The 17,248-nt window shown below is 34.0% G+C and overlaps 1 pseudogene; it reads right to left on the minus strand.

Annotated features, from left to right (window-relative positions):
* Positions 1–16,874, minus strand: part of LOC143626054 (TMV resistance protein N-like) — a 73,376-nt pseudogene extending 56,502 nt beyond the window's left edge.
* Positions 16,875–17,248: the final 374 nt, after the last annotated feature.

Genomic DNA, 17,248 nt, shown 5'->3' on the forward strand with positions numbered 1-17,248 from the left:
AAAGTGTAGGAGACTTTTTGGAAAGAAACGCATTGAATAAAAAAAAAAACTAGCCAGTTTGGTGAAATTAAGGCAAAGGAAATTCAAGGAAATTTCTTAGAAAGAAGCATTTTAATAATTAATAAAACATCATGTGGCCTATGTAGTATGTACATTACAAATTTTACCTACCTATACGGCTATACGTACTAAAGACTAAAGAGTAACACAACTGTTTTGTTCAATGTTTTGAAATCCGGACCGGACCAGTACGCATTCCTAGTGGCGGACATAGCTTATAAGGAGGAGTAGCACCTGCTACCCCTTAACTTTTTCGGTGAAGTGAAAATTTTTATGTTTTGTGTATTACGTTACCCCTGAAAATTATATTACGCTACCCCTCAAAAATTTAGAAAAGCCCAAAACTTTACCTTATAAAGGTTTAAAAGCCCAAGATGATAAAAAGCCTACCATTTATTAAAACTTAAAAGCCCAGCTTAAATAATCGGCTGAAGGTAGGCATGAAACGGGTTACCGTGCACCGGTACAAAACGCGTAACTAGGCTCCCGTATGCGCTAAACATGTGATCGGGCGTGGAGACGCACGTAATGCTAAACTAGGCCCAGGATGCGTGAAACGCATAACAAGGTGGTTGTATGAGCGAAACGCGTTACCGGTTGTCGCTACACTCGAAATGCATTACCAGACCCGCGAAACTGGTAATTGGGCGTCAGTACACTCGAAACAAGTAATCTAACGCCAGTACGTGTAGTGCGTAACCAGGTTGGAGAAGTGCGAAACACGTTACAGAGCCCCATACGCGCGAAACCAGGTACCCATACTCACGAAACGGTTACAAATATTTTTTCGTTAATGTACGGTTAAAAAATTTTTGCGCTGCCCCTAAAATTATGTTCTAGATCCGCCACTGCATTCCGATCCGGGTCGCATCATATACTCTTTTTCTAATAGCCCGGCCGGGTTTGCCAGTTTGCGGTTCGACCGGAACCGGTGAACCGCCGGCTCAACCGGTAAAATCTTGTTTTTTATTAAATCAAAACAATGTGCACTAAGGGAATCAAACCCAGGCAAACTCCGGAGATGGCAGCTTAACACACGCACCATTTTTAACCAAATGTGTTAACTCTTGTACAGCAGCTTAACTCACTCTTTAAGTAGACGTGAAAAGGAAAATCAAATAATTACTCAAACATAACCAACATTGCTAAATCGATTAAACCATCGATGGCTTAGTTTAACCATTTTCTAAGACCAAAATTTGTGATTTGATTTCGGCTAAGTGTCATAACCAAGTAACCGGAACAATATATTATAAATAATTTTTATTTATTTCAATCGTCATAATATGATAAAAAAATATTCAAAAGGAAGAGTAAAGGAAATTTCTTGGATAGAAACATCTAATAAAGCTGGTAGCCTGGTATGATAGCTTTCTTTTTTTTTTCTTTTTTTAACACTGAACTGTGTTGTTTGAGAAACTTGAACTAGGGATGTGAAATCCGAACCCGATGAAAAAACCCGAAACCCGACATAAATGGGACGAGTAATACCCGACCCGTTAGGGTTTGGGACGGGTTTGGGATTAGTTTTGAAATTTTTCGCGGGTTTGGGACGGGTTTGGGATTTCTAATATACCCGATTACCCGATAACATAGACCCATTTACCGATTATATACCCGATGTACCCGATATAGCTTATTATATTATATATATACTATATTCCAAATATACTATTCGTCAAAATTTGTTTATATCAATTATTTGAGATATTTTACCTTTATGGTAACCATATTTATAATCGATTAGTTATATTTTGTCAAAACCCGGGTAGAAACCCGACAGGTTTGGAGTCGGGTATACCCGACGGGTATTTTGTCAAAAACCTGATAGGAAACCCGAAACCCGATGGGAAAACCCGAAACCCGACGGGTAATTACCCGATTAAAACCCGACGAATTTGGGACGGGTTTGGGATGGACATTTATTACCGGGTATGGATTTGAGAATACCTAAACCCGACCCATTGCCATTCCTAACTTGAACCCATATGATGGCTAGAAATGCAAAAGGAAAGTGAAGGAAATTTCTTGGGAAGAATCATGTGGTCCACCGTACAAATTACTTACCTACCTTACCTATATCAAAGACAGGGAAGAATCATGTTTCATGTCTAGCATTTTTGATCGTCTGATTAGGCTAGTAAATGAACCGAATGCTCGGTAAACTGTTCGTGAATCGTTCGGCGAAAAATTCGTTTGTGTTCGTTTATTTAATAAACGAACGAATATGAACAAAAAATTTGTGTTCATTTAATTAAACGAACGAACATGAACGCATGTTCCGTTCGTTCATTTATGTTCATAAACGTTCGTTTATATTCGTTTATTTGTGTTCATTAATGTCTGTTTATTTATGTTCATTTATGTATTAATAGAAAATAATTAAATATTATCTGGATAAATCATCTGCTTAAAGGCTTATATTTGTTAATTTGAGTTTGTTTATGTTTGTGTTCATTTACATTTGTTCATATATGTTCGTTTATCTTTGTTCAGTTATGTTCGTTTAGATTTAAAAAATGAACATAAACGAAAATGTCCATTTTTAAATATACGAACATGAACATAAATATTTGTTCGATTAAGTGTCCGTGTTCTTTTAAAGTTAAATGAACGAACACGAGCATGCCCTTATTCATGTTCATTTAATTCGTTTACAGGCTTTCACTATTCACATTGATGAATACACCGGTCTCAATCTCTAGGCCCTATCGATTTTATTTGTGTTCTTTTGTGTTCGTGAACCGTTCATGAACACATTAATTTCCTTAATGAATGAACACGAACATTAAATATCGTTCGGTAAGTGTTCGTGAACACATTATTTTCTTAACGAACGAACATGAACAAGGCCTTGTTCGTGTTCGTTCGGTTCGTTTACAAGCGTACGTCTGATGCCTTTGGCAGGGGAAGAATCATGTGGATTATAACTACCCAACCAATTCAACCAATTTCATTCTTTCATTTTATATCTTCCAAAACCCATTATCATCCTATTTTCACCAAAAATGGATTCGACAAATAATATCGACATTGTCGATCAATTTATTGAGAATAACAAGGCGACAGATAAGCTCATAGATATAACAAACCAAAAAACAAGCAAAAGGAAAAATGGATAACATAAAACTAATAAGTTTCATCCCACATTGGTGGAGGAAGAAAAATGGAATGCTTTCACCTTGGTATAAATAAGAAAGTGGGTTATTGTCCCACATCGCTAGATTACAAAACTTTTAAACTCTTTATAAGAAAGAGAGCTCATATGATGATATTCTTGTATGACAAGACACACTCAGTGGTCCTAGCGAAGGGTGCAGAGCACCCGACGCGCACAGGCTCGAGCGAAATGAGATGGGCACAATGTGTCACTTTGATGACGCACTTTGCACTTCGCACCGCCTTAGTTTTTAATGAAAACTAGCTCCTTCACGCTACGTGAAGGAGTGAAGTCAAGCAGCCTCTTCGCGCTACGCGAAGCCTTATAAGTTATCCGGAAAGCTTTTGTCCTTCGCGCTATGCGTGGCCTAGCTAGGGCTAACTCAATAACCCTACGATTACTTCGCACCACGCGAAGTGTTTGTTTTTGTTGTTTCGTGCTATTCGAATGAACCAAATTTTAGCTATAAATTGGGTAGAAATCAATACCTCACTTTTGTCCCAATCTTGCTCTTTCTTTCTTACACACATTTCTTATAAGTGATCTCTCTCACATAGAAATCAATACCTCACTTTTGTCCCAATCTTGCTCTTTCTTTCTCACACACATTTCTTATAAGTGATCTCTCTCACATTTCTTATACTTAAGAATGTTGGTATAATACCCGAGTAGTCGTAACGATATCCTATCCGATTGAAAGAAACTTTTATACACGAATCTGAAAGCCTTGCCTGAACAAGGTAAAACACTGTGTCATCGTGTAAAGTTTCTAATCTCGTGATTATCGTTATGATTATAGGTTTATACTAACTTAGATATATTACATTGTGTTTAACCTAGGTTCTTAAAATTAGGTGGCTCGTTAATTGTAAAATTGTAAGGTGAGACATTCGAGTTTTTGTACAACTCACAATTGTGTGAGACAATTGGTTTTCCAATACTATCATGATGCTTTTTAAACTTATCAAACTCATGATAGATAGTCCAAATGCTTTCAAAATATTTTAATTACATTACAATGATTAAGTCTCTATAAACTTACGGGATGGTTGCTACTGGTATTGTGGGATTTTATATACAAGGCTTTCCTATTGGCTATTACGCGTTACTTATTAGACAAGTTTGGCCATTAAGTAATATGATCACATTCATAGATACGGTTGAGTGATAAATACCTTGTAGTAATTTGTAAGTAGACAAATGTAAAAACATCTTAATGTTGTAACTGTAAAATGTGTCATTCACAAATGAATGTACTCATCAGTATTTCCTGTTGATCAAATATTTTTAAACATGTTTTCAGGTGACTTGTTAGAGACAAAGGAATGATGCCTGCGAGCTTCTAGCTTAAATAAGTGGCTTGCCACCAGAATAAAGAAATGTGTTTTGTAAATTAGGATTTATCCCTATAAAACTTATGTTTGTATAAAAATGGGTTTTATTCTCAGATTATGAAATAAGAATCATGGTGTTTTTATAAACACAGATCATTTTTTCTAATTACGATCCGGATGAAATATTCTGTTGCAAATAATTTTAATAAACACCAATAACACCACTCGATGTCCGCGGCTCCCATCCCAGGGTATAGGGTAAGGGGAAGTGACAATAGAAGAGGCGGAGGAGCAGGAAGATGCGGTTACGAATGAATTTAGGACCGTAGTAAACAAGATAACTTCTGCTTCTACTAGTTCTTGCTCGCGCACGAGGCGAGCGTTATCGTTCGAGACCGTGAGGCCACGGATGATTTTTTTCAATGACCCACCTAGATACGATGGTGTTAAGTTTAGACGTCGTTTTCGGATGCCTAGACGTTTATTTTTGCACATTGCGGGAGAATTTGAGTGCGAGTATTCATATTTTCAACAAAAATGCGACGCAAGAGGAGTGTTCTTTAAGTTATTTATTCGGGTGTCGGGTTGGTTGGGTCCGGTTGTTCGGATTTGAGCTCAAAGCAAATTGACCCAAAAACCGACCCATATAAGGTAGGGTTGTTCGGGTTTCTGGTTAAATGGGCTGGGTAAATTCGGGTCGGGTTTCGGGTTTTAAAAGTTAAAAAAAATTATTCACCTATAACAAAATCATATACAAATAAAACCATAATTCCTATGGGCTAAAGGAAGGTGGTTAAGTATGATTTTTCGTAAGTAGCTTTTGACAAATATTCAAACCGATAAGCATTTCAGCATAAATGTATATAGGGTAAAGTTAAAATACAAAGGATAACAAAAATGAAAATGGTGAGAAGGAATCTAATCCATTGATTTTAGATTTGAATGGTGGAGATTAATTTAAAAAAATAAATTAATAAAAAAGGCATAAAGGTAATAACCCACTTTTGTTGATTTTCTCTTTCCACATGTAAGGCACATGTTAATTCTCCCACTATTTTAAAACGTTCATAATTTTTTCATGCAACATTATTTTTTTTAAAAACATTCACCATAATAACAAGCGTTTTTTTATCTTTAATATGAGTACCATATTGTTATATAAAAATAAAAAAAAACTAGTGAGTTTTTATATTATGTTATTGATTGTTCATTATGATTTTTAATTGAGTTTTTCTATGCGTTGTGTTATAGATTTTGGTCATTGTGTTATCAACTGATACTCATATTAAAGATAACAATTAAAAAAAGGATTACGTTGTCACACCCCGACCAAAGGCGGCTGAACATGCCGAGGTGTAACGATTGTCCATAAGCACATGACACTAATTAAAGTGACAGTATTTAATAAACTCATTTCATTTCACAACATCGAAAATGTCACATAACAATTATCCATAAAATAACCATAAACAAGATATCACAAAATATGGCAAATTTGATATTGTTCATTTTTACTAATATCCTAAGGTCTTTGATGTCGTTTTCTTCACAATCATAAATCAACCAAGATGCAAACCTGCAACATTTCATAAAATAAAGTTTGTCAACACAAAGGTTGGTGAGCAATTCATAAGTTTAATCATATTAGTATATAATAAAGATAGCCACAAAACTTGTATACGAAACGATAAATAAAAGTGGTAATTTGGATAAATAGATATCGCTAAACACATTAGCGACACCTAGCTATAAGGGGATGCCAAATAGAGTAGGATTTTATAGTTATCGTTAATTGCATTACGTTAACGACCCCTTGCTATAAGGGGATGCCAAATAGTCTATGATTTTATAGTTCCACCAACCAAAAGCGATAAACACATAGGCATATAAGCATAGAACACCAAATCGAGCAATTATTTAGGTAAAGTATACAACTACGTTTGTGGTTTAAGATTCAAATATAAAGCATTTTGTTGAATAAGTATGAAATGTCACCCCCAAAATAAAAGATGGAAAATGGGGTATGAGGTACTCACCTTCAAGTAGTAAACTTGAAAAATGATAATTTGGAGATTTGTCGAAACGACGAGTTTAACGCACAATGCCTAAAAAGAAAAGAAGTCTTGAATTTAGAAAGGTTGTCTTGAAGGTCTTTAAACAAAATAAATGTTGAGAAATGTAAATAATTAAAGTTCAAGGTTTAAAATATAACTATTTAAGAATTTATAATAATAACCCTTTAAAAATGTAAGTTTGCTCAAAACCGGGTTAAAGTATCTAACCTTAATATTTACTCAACCTATGTTAAGTAATAAGGTGGGTAAAATGCAAGAATGCAAATCCCTTTGGAATAAAGATACTAAAACATTTTTTTTATCGAGTGTTCGGGTTGTCGGTTCGGGTCTTGATAATTGGTCAAACCCAAAGTAAACTTTCTAAAATATTGAATGTTATGAGATAACTCAATAAAATTTAATAAGACTTAACCAAGTATGTAGTTCCATTGTTTTAGAACTAACAACGCAAGTTAAGCGAGTGTTCGATTTTGTCGGTTCAAACTTTGTTATGAGATCAAGTTAGATCCAACATTTCCAAGTACTTAAGAAAATATTTAAAAATCAATTTGTAACTATTTTTAAAGAAATATACAAGTCTTGATGGCTAAAAAAACACACTTGTGTGTCTTAAGCGAGTAAGAATCGGTTTGGTTTCCACATGTCCAAACACTAAAGAACTTGTATAATAATGTACAAATAAAAAAAATACTTTAAGTTTTACAACCAAAAGTTACCAATAAAGTCTTTAAACAAAAGTTTGGTTTTCGGTTCGGATCGTATTTCGGGTTAAGACCGAGGTAAGATTCTACAAACCCATAACCATAGAATTTGTAAAAATGATTTTAGAAACTTAGATCTAACAATAAGTATGTTTAAACAATTATTTAACAAAACTAGTAACAAAGTTCGGTTTACGGTTTAGAGCTATTTACGGTTAAACCGAAGCATAGACTCTTAAAAACCCATAACCATGGAACTTGTAAACATGACCAACAAACTAAAATAAGTAAGATTAATATGTATGAACAAGTTATATAGATGTATATATATCAAGGACACGAAGTCCTCCATGAAGCCTTGCCTTATGAGGTCCGAAACCTCACCGACCGGAATCGGAGAAGTAACTACCAAAGGTAAACAAGGGGTGTATATTATATATATGTTGCACAACCATAAACAATTATTAATAAGGCTACATAAACTAATTAAGATGAAAGACTAAAAACCTTCAAGAACACTTAAGAAGATAACCTTGAATCTTTGATGTTTGAGAGAGTTTTTTTTTTGGAGTTGTAGCAAGAGAAAATGAAGAGGAAAGGTGGTGTATATATAGGGTAATGTTGGTGGTCAAATATGGGTGTGAGACACAAGAGTTTTCATGCAAAATGGATCAAGACAAAAACACAAAAATAAAAAAATAAAAATAAAAATAAAAATAAAGATAGGATGTTTTCAAGACCCAACAAGTGTGAAACAATATTGTAATATAAATCCATCATTTTGATTATAACATAAGCTTCGATTTACAAATCGGGTCGGTTTACATAATAAACAAATACAAAAACGAATACAAATAAGACCCGAAATTGGCGAATGTCACATACGTCATTGTGTCTTTTTGTTTGTCATTGTGTCTTTGTGCTCATCATTTGTCTTACTAGTTATCATTGTGTTTTAGTCATTGTGTATTACGTTCATGTCATTGTGTAATATGTAGTTTCCATTGTGTTTTACGTTTCAGGTCATTGTGTTATATGTATTCACCATTGTGTTTTACGTTTCAGATCATTGTGTTATATATATTCATCATTGTGTATTACGTTTCATGTAATTGTGTAATATGTATTCATCATTGTGTTTTATGTATTAGATAATTTGTTGTTATTTTATCATTATATTTACGTATTATTATTACACAACCATGTTATTAGCCTTTAAAAAAACACAATGATGATTTGAAAGACACAATGACGAAAAAAATACAATAACAAACAGAAAGACACAACGACGAAAAGACACAATGACGAAAAGACACAATGACACAATGACGTGTTTTTTTTTAAAAACTTTATATAACAAAGTGATACTCATGTTAAAGATAAAAAAACGCTTGTTATTATGGTGATTTTTTTTTAAAAAATAATGTTGCATGAAAAAGTTATGGACGTTTTAAAATGATGGGAGAATTGACATGTGACTTGCTTGTGAAGAGAGAAAATATCTAGTATTACCTTTATACCCTTTTACATTTGGTCTTCACTTGACACGTGTCAATCAACTATGGCTTCTCACACTTTTCATTTTTGTTGGCCTTTGTAGAGTAACTCAACCCATATATATAATCTAAAACTGGTTTTCATTATCTGAGCATACACAACAAGAAATGAAACATATACTAACATCCATACAGTCCTTCACTTTACATATTAACATAATAAACCATACAAGCATATCACACACACATGTTCATTTAAAAATTGCGCACTAATTATTCCCCTCTTAATCTAACATCTAATAAATTACACTAACAAAATAATGCATGCAGGGGTTTAAAATTCGCATTAGCTTTGAGTTATTCAGGTTGTTCGGGTCTACTCGATTAAGGATATTTCAACCCAAATACCTACCCGAAATTTTTATCTCGGGTTCGGATTAGGATTTTAATCGGATCGGGTAAATTCGGGTCTACGGTTAAAAAACACATCCCTAGGATTTACCACCATCCAAAAGTGTACTTCGGCGTTACGCGTCCTCGCATACGGAAACACAACCGAAGACGAAGATGACGAACAATACGAAGAAAACGAGTTATAATTATTATTTTTATACTTATTTTTTATTTTAATTTGTGTTTTTAATTATAATGTATTTTTATTTATTTATTTAGTTTATTGAAGGCTTATTTGTTTATTTTAGTTGATGGGATGTGACAATATTGGGCTACAAACACTACACCCTAAAATGAAAATCCCCCCCTCCCCTATCCGGTTGACGTCACGTCACGTGTCAAAAATCACCTCTTAATGTAACCCTTACACTACACATGGTTTAAGTCTCAAATGGTAAGGACATGCAAGAACACACATAAACACGTAGTTTAAGGATGCATTAGAGATATTCTAAAATGACTAAGAAACCGTATTTGGGCTTATATGGAGTTTGCACTTAAATGGAGGCTTGTGCACTTGAAGAAGCTGCACGTACCGATGTGCGTGATATTTAGGTTCTGGCTGGGCCAGGTAACAAGAATGCTTTTTTATTCTTTTATTTTATTTTAGTTCAATGGCAGGAACAACAATTTCTGATATTATGTGTATATATTCTAATACTATGATTTTGCTAATCGTTAGATTTATTGCTATAACTTTAATCGTCGTGTAAAGAAAATAATTTACATTATTTGATTCGTTAAACTTTAGAGTATATTTTTTCCTGCTCAAGTCCAAAGCTTATTAATTACCTCTTTTATATCATTTGTAGTATTTACCTTTATGACAATGCTGCTTTCATTGTATATGAAGTTGTGTAGAGTAATTGAAATGACAAGAAAACCACAAATTATATTATTATACGTGAACATCGGATCCTGGAGTTAGACCTTATGCCATTGAGCTAGTGATAGAGTGGTAAGGAAAAGACCTGGTGTTTCATATACTCGTGTTTGATTCCTACCCTTAATATTTAGTTTCGGTGGCACATAATGATGATTAGAGACTAGACGAATAAGCGGCGATCACTAGTTCGATCTTTGAACTAAACGACTTTTATCTCACTGAATTGCCGTGCCTTCGGATGAGTGTTCACCAGGCGTCGGCCCTAGGTGAGGGGTTTACCGGTTCAGAGACGAGTGTATCCTTATGTGGTAAATTTCATCAATAGCCCATTTGACGTCGATTACGTCATGGGACCTCGAGATATATCAATCACACGTTTAGTTACTACCTTTTGAAAATTTCTTGGATGATGTTAAAAGATTCAAATCTGTGCATGCCTTAAGTGTATGGGTAGTGGATGGCATGTTGGGCGACAAATGGACGATTTTGGCGATGAACACCCCCCCCCCCAACGATAAGGGGCGAGCGCCAGGGGGGGACAAGAATTTGTTGCCGTGCTTATTTTTTTATTTATTACTGTTATATTAACTATGTGTGTGTAATATATATCTATTATATATATAAACGAAGACCCTACAATCCTATATGTCGCGATGTGGTCGCTTCTCCCTTTTCCCCCCTTTTATGGAAGCCACCAGATTGCTTGATTTTTAAATAGAGGTCTCTCATTGATTTAACCCAAATTTATGGGTATGGGTCTTACCAAAACCAAATAGCTCTTAAACGGGTTATAACATCTCATTAAATTAAAAATTAACCTTACCAATTATTTGATATGAAAATCCTATAAAATAGGGATATACTAAAATTTAATATCCAATTTAAAAAGAAAAAGATATTATTTATAATTAATAAACAATTTTATAGTAAAAAACATAAGCGGGTCATGGGTCACAAACTCCAGATAGCTTTTTGGGTTATAGCATATCATTTATTTATGAAACCCTTTTATCATCAAACCCTTAGTATATTATTAACTTTCTTACAATAAAGAAAATTAAAATCCAAAAAGTATATATTAAAAAACAAAAAATGTAAAGCAACCAATCTCTCAAGCCATCAGATTACTTTATTTGTAAATGAAGATTTCTCACGCATTTGACCCGAATTCACGGGTAAAGGTCTCACCAAACTCAGATAGCTCTTAAATGGGTTATAACATCTCACTATATTAAAAATTAATCTCATCAAATATTTGATATGAAAATCCTATAAAATATAGATATACTAAAAATTAATATCCTATTTTATTTAAAAAAGAGATATTATTTATAATTAAGAAACACTTTTATAATAAAGAAAATAAACGGGTAATAGGTATCACCAAACCCAGATAGCTTTTAAACCGGATTATAACATATCATTTATTTGTGAAACCATTTTATCATCAAACCTCAAGTATATTAATTATTAACTTTCTTACAATAAATAAAATTAAAATCCAAATATATATATATATATATCAAAAACGAATAATGTAAAACAACCCCCGTAATACGGGGGATAAAATCTAGTTTATAATATATATATATATATATATATATATATATATATATATATATATATATGATGTGATGGGGCTACAACACCTTTACACCCTAAAATAAAAATCGATCATCTGCTGACATGGCGTCACATGTCAAAAATCCCCTATATTTTGTAGCCCTCTACTACACATTGCCTAAGGGACACACCCCTGCTAGAGACACCCCTATACGCCCATATAGGGCTGTACGGGGCGTATAGGGGGTGTTTGGTGTCCCTAGAATTTTCTAGACAAATTAATATATATTATGACATACAAGAATTATAATTTTTAATACTATATATAAATAGTTAGAAGGTTTATGTACAAAATAATCTTAACATGAGAACGTAGAAAACGATACCAATATACTAAAAATGAGAACGTAAGAAACAATATAAAATACAATACCAATCTACATAAGCAATGCTTTATAATAACAAAGAAAAAACCTAATAATAACAACAAAAGAATCAAAATCAGTAACAAAATAATAACAACAAATACTTAGAACCGTATAAGAAAAAAAACTTAATAATAATAACAAATGTAAATCAACAAATACTTATAACGTCTCATAATCGGAAATCAGCAAATACGAACAAAAAATAACAACAAACAATTATAAAAACAAACCTAATAATAACAGCAAATCGGTTCTCATTGTTTTTCATGTTAAGAATAAAATGTATTTGATCCTGAAACTAAATAGTTATACATGTATATAATTGAATTTACAAATAAACGAACCGAGCTTACAAATAAACGAGCCGAGCAAGAGCAAGATTCAAGTTTGAGCTCTCTTAAGTTTAAACGAGCTGAGTATGGCATCGAATTATGTGGATGGCATCGAATGAGAAACATATCCTAATTCCTACATATGCTGAATTGAACAAGACTGTGTGCTTCATCCGACTCCCGCCAAATCTCAGTCCGAGAAGTCGAGAATCTTTGTCCAGGTCCTGCTTCATGCGGTACATATATGGTTTCTTCTAATTATAGCCCAATATAAATTCCCATTCTTTTCTTCTAATTGCAACCCAAAACTCATTTATAACCCAATAACTCTGCAAAAGATTATATTTTTAATTATCAATGGTCACTTCAATTGAGTATTTGAAAAAAATGCAAATCTTCAGCCATGCATACCTTCAATCTTGATAAAAAAAATAATTAAGAAAAAAACAAAACCCTATAATCTACACTTTTTCTCTTCTTTAAACTCTTAGACCATCCGTTGTGGTATAAGTTGAATCCGACTATCCGAATACACATTATGCTCTACCATAAACTAAATATATTGTTGGTGGTAACAAGGAGCTCACAATATAACCCATCTTACACGTCGGTTAAATTTTAATTTAGTTAGTTAAGTAATGCATGGTCAGACGAGCTTTGAGGCGTTGTTCTAGTTATCGATATGTTGTTGAGCAGGGACTTGAGGGCTTCATTAAGCGGAGTGACTTTATTATATACCCCTACATATCTGGATTTTCACGGTTTGATATAGGGCCAGACCCTTGTTGATTGAATACAAAGAGTAGGATTATAATAAACACGATCAAGAAACACGGTTTTTATCACTCTATAGACTATACTTATCTTAACCTTTATTTATTCAACTTACACAATGACTAGAAACTCTTGAGCGACTCCATCAAGATTACTCCAACATTAGATTGGTCCTGTTTAAATCATCATAACTGCTGATGAAAAGTCTTAATACTAAAATTATTTACATTTAAATCATCATAACTGCTATTGCAACACTTAAAACAAATACTAAGATTGGAAAAGAAAATGATTTATTTTGTTCGACGTGTTTTCACCAAAAACCATGAACAATAGGTATCTATGTTGCCAAATCTTTGATCTCGCCCCCTCTAGTAAGCAGCCAAGAAAAGGTATTTCTAGTTACTCCATCGTCACCAGGATTTACCTTTTCCAGAATTTCGTCAACGGGGACAGCTTCTAGTTTAGCCGATGCACTTGTCCACTCAAGCTTGTCTTTGCCATGTAGAAAAGAGCCAAAGTTTTTAAGTGATGCTGGATGACCACTTAATTTAGAAACTATACTTTGTGAAAGCTTCTCATAACCTTCTATAGGTCTACTTGCACCAAATGCACTCCAGCTAAAGAGCTCAATAGCCTCTTCATCATCTAACATTCTCACTTTATGTGTTACACAATTGTGAGCATTCACAAGATCTTCGTTTCTAGAGATGATTATTATTACACTGCCATCACCAAACCATTCGCGTGATGCAGCTAACATATTAAGGTGGACAACATTATCCACATCATCTAGGACAATCAATACACTGTTTTGAGATAATCTTCCTGTCATCATCGACATTCCTTGGTTGGTATTCCTTAATGTTATATTTGTTCTGAATACATCTGACAGAATTTTTTCTTGTAACGTTTTCAAACCATGCATTGTTGACTCGGTACGAACATTTTGGACAAAGCAGAAACCTTCAAATTCATGATCTATATCGTCATATATAGAAGATGCAAGAGCAGACTTACCACCACCCCAAATCCCACATATTCCAACCATACGAACACCATCTGGTCCGCTTTCCAAAAGTGATCTCAAATCTTGCATGCAACTCTCTATTCCGATTAGGTTTGTATGGGCACTTCTTTCAGCAATTGCATTGTCACTTGGTATTAAGCTAAGATATGTATGTGTAATTGTGTAAACAATTTCTTGGATGGTTTTTCTTCATCCCTGCAGATTTTGAATAATTGTGATAGCTCATACTTGCACAAATAGTAATCTATGTCCCCAAGTACTTAACCTGTTACTTATTAAAATAATCAACCTTTATGTGCTTATTCTCCATCCTACGTAACATTCATATGTGGATGTGAACATGTGCAGGAATGGCTCTACTTAATTACAATTGCATTATTTTGAAGTAGAATATAAACATATTATGCATAAAAATTTGGGAAAAAAACCAAGAATATTACCCGGTGACTACAAATCCTGCAATGTTAGCTGCATCAACTAGTGCTTTTCTCCAAGATTCAACTTTATCAATGTTTTCCGACTCATGTTTGGAAAATGCTGCTGCATACATCCGTTTTTGTCTTCGCACATCTGAGGGATCCACGTGATAGAATACAGGTATAACAACTAGCCCTCTCTCAGTCCGACATTTCATTATATATTCAAGTTCGTTTAAGCACCAATCAGAATCGGCATAGTTTTTGGAGAATATAATGATGGCAATCTTCGATTTTTGGATAGCCTTAAATAGGGATGGACCAATGGATTCACCCCGGGGAATTAACTCGTCCTTGTACACTCGTTGTTGTACAAGAGCTGAGTAGAGACGTTTAACAAATGTCATGCGGGTATCTTGTCCTCTAAAACTGAGAAACACATCATATATCCTACCGAACAGAGATGACTCAGAAGACGATATGCTACTTGCCATGTTGTTTGGTCTCGATATGACGCTTAGTGTACTTCTCCTTACGGATGAACGAGATTTTAACATACTTGACCTGCTCGGTAGAGTAAATGGTGTGCTGCGTTGTACCACTTTAGATTTTCTCGACTCGGTTAGTATCGACATGGTACTTGACTTGCCGGGTGTTCTCGATACAGTACTTGTCTTGCTGGATAGTGTCGACATAATAGTTGACCTGATGAAACACATCATGTACACCTTGACGAGTTTTGTTATAGGAAAATTACCAAAATAGCAATCTTGACGAATTAGCTTAGTTAAATAGTCTTGACCTTTTTTTTCTTTTCTTTTAAAGCTATAATCTAACTTTTCTTGCTTTTAGTATGAAATTGTTTTAGCTAACCACAAGCTTTCACATGACACTTGTGAAATTAATACCGCTTTATTGGAAATTATAAAAGTAGAAAGTAATTTTTTGAAACTTATTGTTGTCAAAACCATTCATTAAAATAGAAGTATGTAATATATTTAATTAGTTTTAATGTTAGTTTTGTTAACAGCAGTTTTAAACATGAGGATTAAATGAATAAATTAATACTTGGAACGATTACGGGGAAAATCACTCGCAGATGTAACAGCACCAAACTGACTATATCGAAAAGCGCCATTGTTAATATCAGACGATGGTCCACTTGGTGGTGCCTATGACAAACAACGAAACAAAAGGATATCTAAATAAAATGTGATTAACGTGTGTAATTAAAAATTTTAAAACCATATATATGTGATTGCAACAACTTACTAACTGAATATCAAGAGCTTTTCGTAGTTGTTCCACAACCTCCGCCATTGTCGGACGTTCTTTTTCAGTTTTCAAACATCGATAGGCAACGGCTGAAAACTTAAGCAAGGAAGCTGGATTTATTTGTTCATGTAAACCGTGATGAATTATCTTGTCTAATCTTTTCTTTATGTAGTGTTCTTTGACCCAAACAGAAAAGAATTGGCAGTCAACCGTTCTAATTGCTGGTCTTCCGGACAACACTTCAAACAATATAACCCCAAAAGAAAAAACATCTGATTTTTGTGTTAGATGACCAGTAGAATAGTATTCTGGATCAATGTATCCTATGGTGTCACGAGCATTTGAGACGTCAAAGCCTTGACAGAGAAGGACTACTTCTTGACAACCCAAAATTAGAAATTTTGGCTTTCAAATTCTCATCCAAAAGGATGTTTGCGCTCGTCACATCCCTATGGATCATTCTATGCTCAGGCGCAACATCATGGTGAAGGTATTTTAAACCACGGGCAGCGCCTAAACAAATCTGTAGACGCTTGGTCCAGGTTAGATAAGGGCTCTTTAAACGTGCGTCCAGACTCCCTTTGCTTTCATATTAACAAGTATCTTTTCGGCATCTTCATTGCAAAATCCTAGAAAAGAGACAATCTTTTCATGTTTATACATTGAATGAAAATCAATCTCCGTTTGAAATGCATTCTCTCATTGAGCACTCTCCACACCATCACGATCCAACCGCATTACAGCGATGGTGCCATATTTTTCAGATTCGCCTTTATATACCTTCCCGAATCCACCCGATCCAAGGTAGTTCTCTTTGGAAAATTCGTTAGTTGCAGATGATATATGTTGGAAAGAAATATGCAAGTGTTTAAGTGCTTCACTGGAAGACATGATTTTTTTTTTTTTTTTTTGGTAAATCCGAAAGAATAATAGCAATTAATCGAAAAGCTTGAAAGGATCTGATTATTGTTATGGATCTTAAGAGGGAGGACACTCTAATATTTTATAGAGGGATAAGGTAAACTAAAGTCGAAATATAGAATATTGGCACGTTGTTTTGTCAACTTGAAATAGCTTCATATTATATTAAATAATATATGATCAACGTGTTTCGTTCGGATCAAGAGTCAACTTAGTTGGTTTTTCCATGAAAGGGAAACTTATACCATTAAATTAGATAGGTGCTCGTGTGATATAGCGGAAAAACAAACCGTTGGTGATAGTTTGGTTTCAATTTTTAATGGTTCGGTTTCGATTTTCGATAA

Source organism: Bidens hawaiensis, unplaced genomic scaffold (genome assembly GCF_021521415.1).
Source record: "Bidens hawaiensis isolate Kalapana, Puna unplaced genomic scaffold, B.hawaiensis_p1.1 tig00004282_1, whole genome shotgun sequence".
In the NCBI taxonomy this organism is placed as follows: domain Eukaryota; kingdom Viridiplantae; phylum Streptophyta; class Magnoliopsida; order Asterales; family Asteraceae; genus Bidens; species Bidens hawaiensis.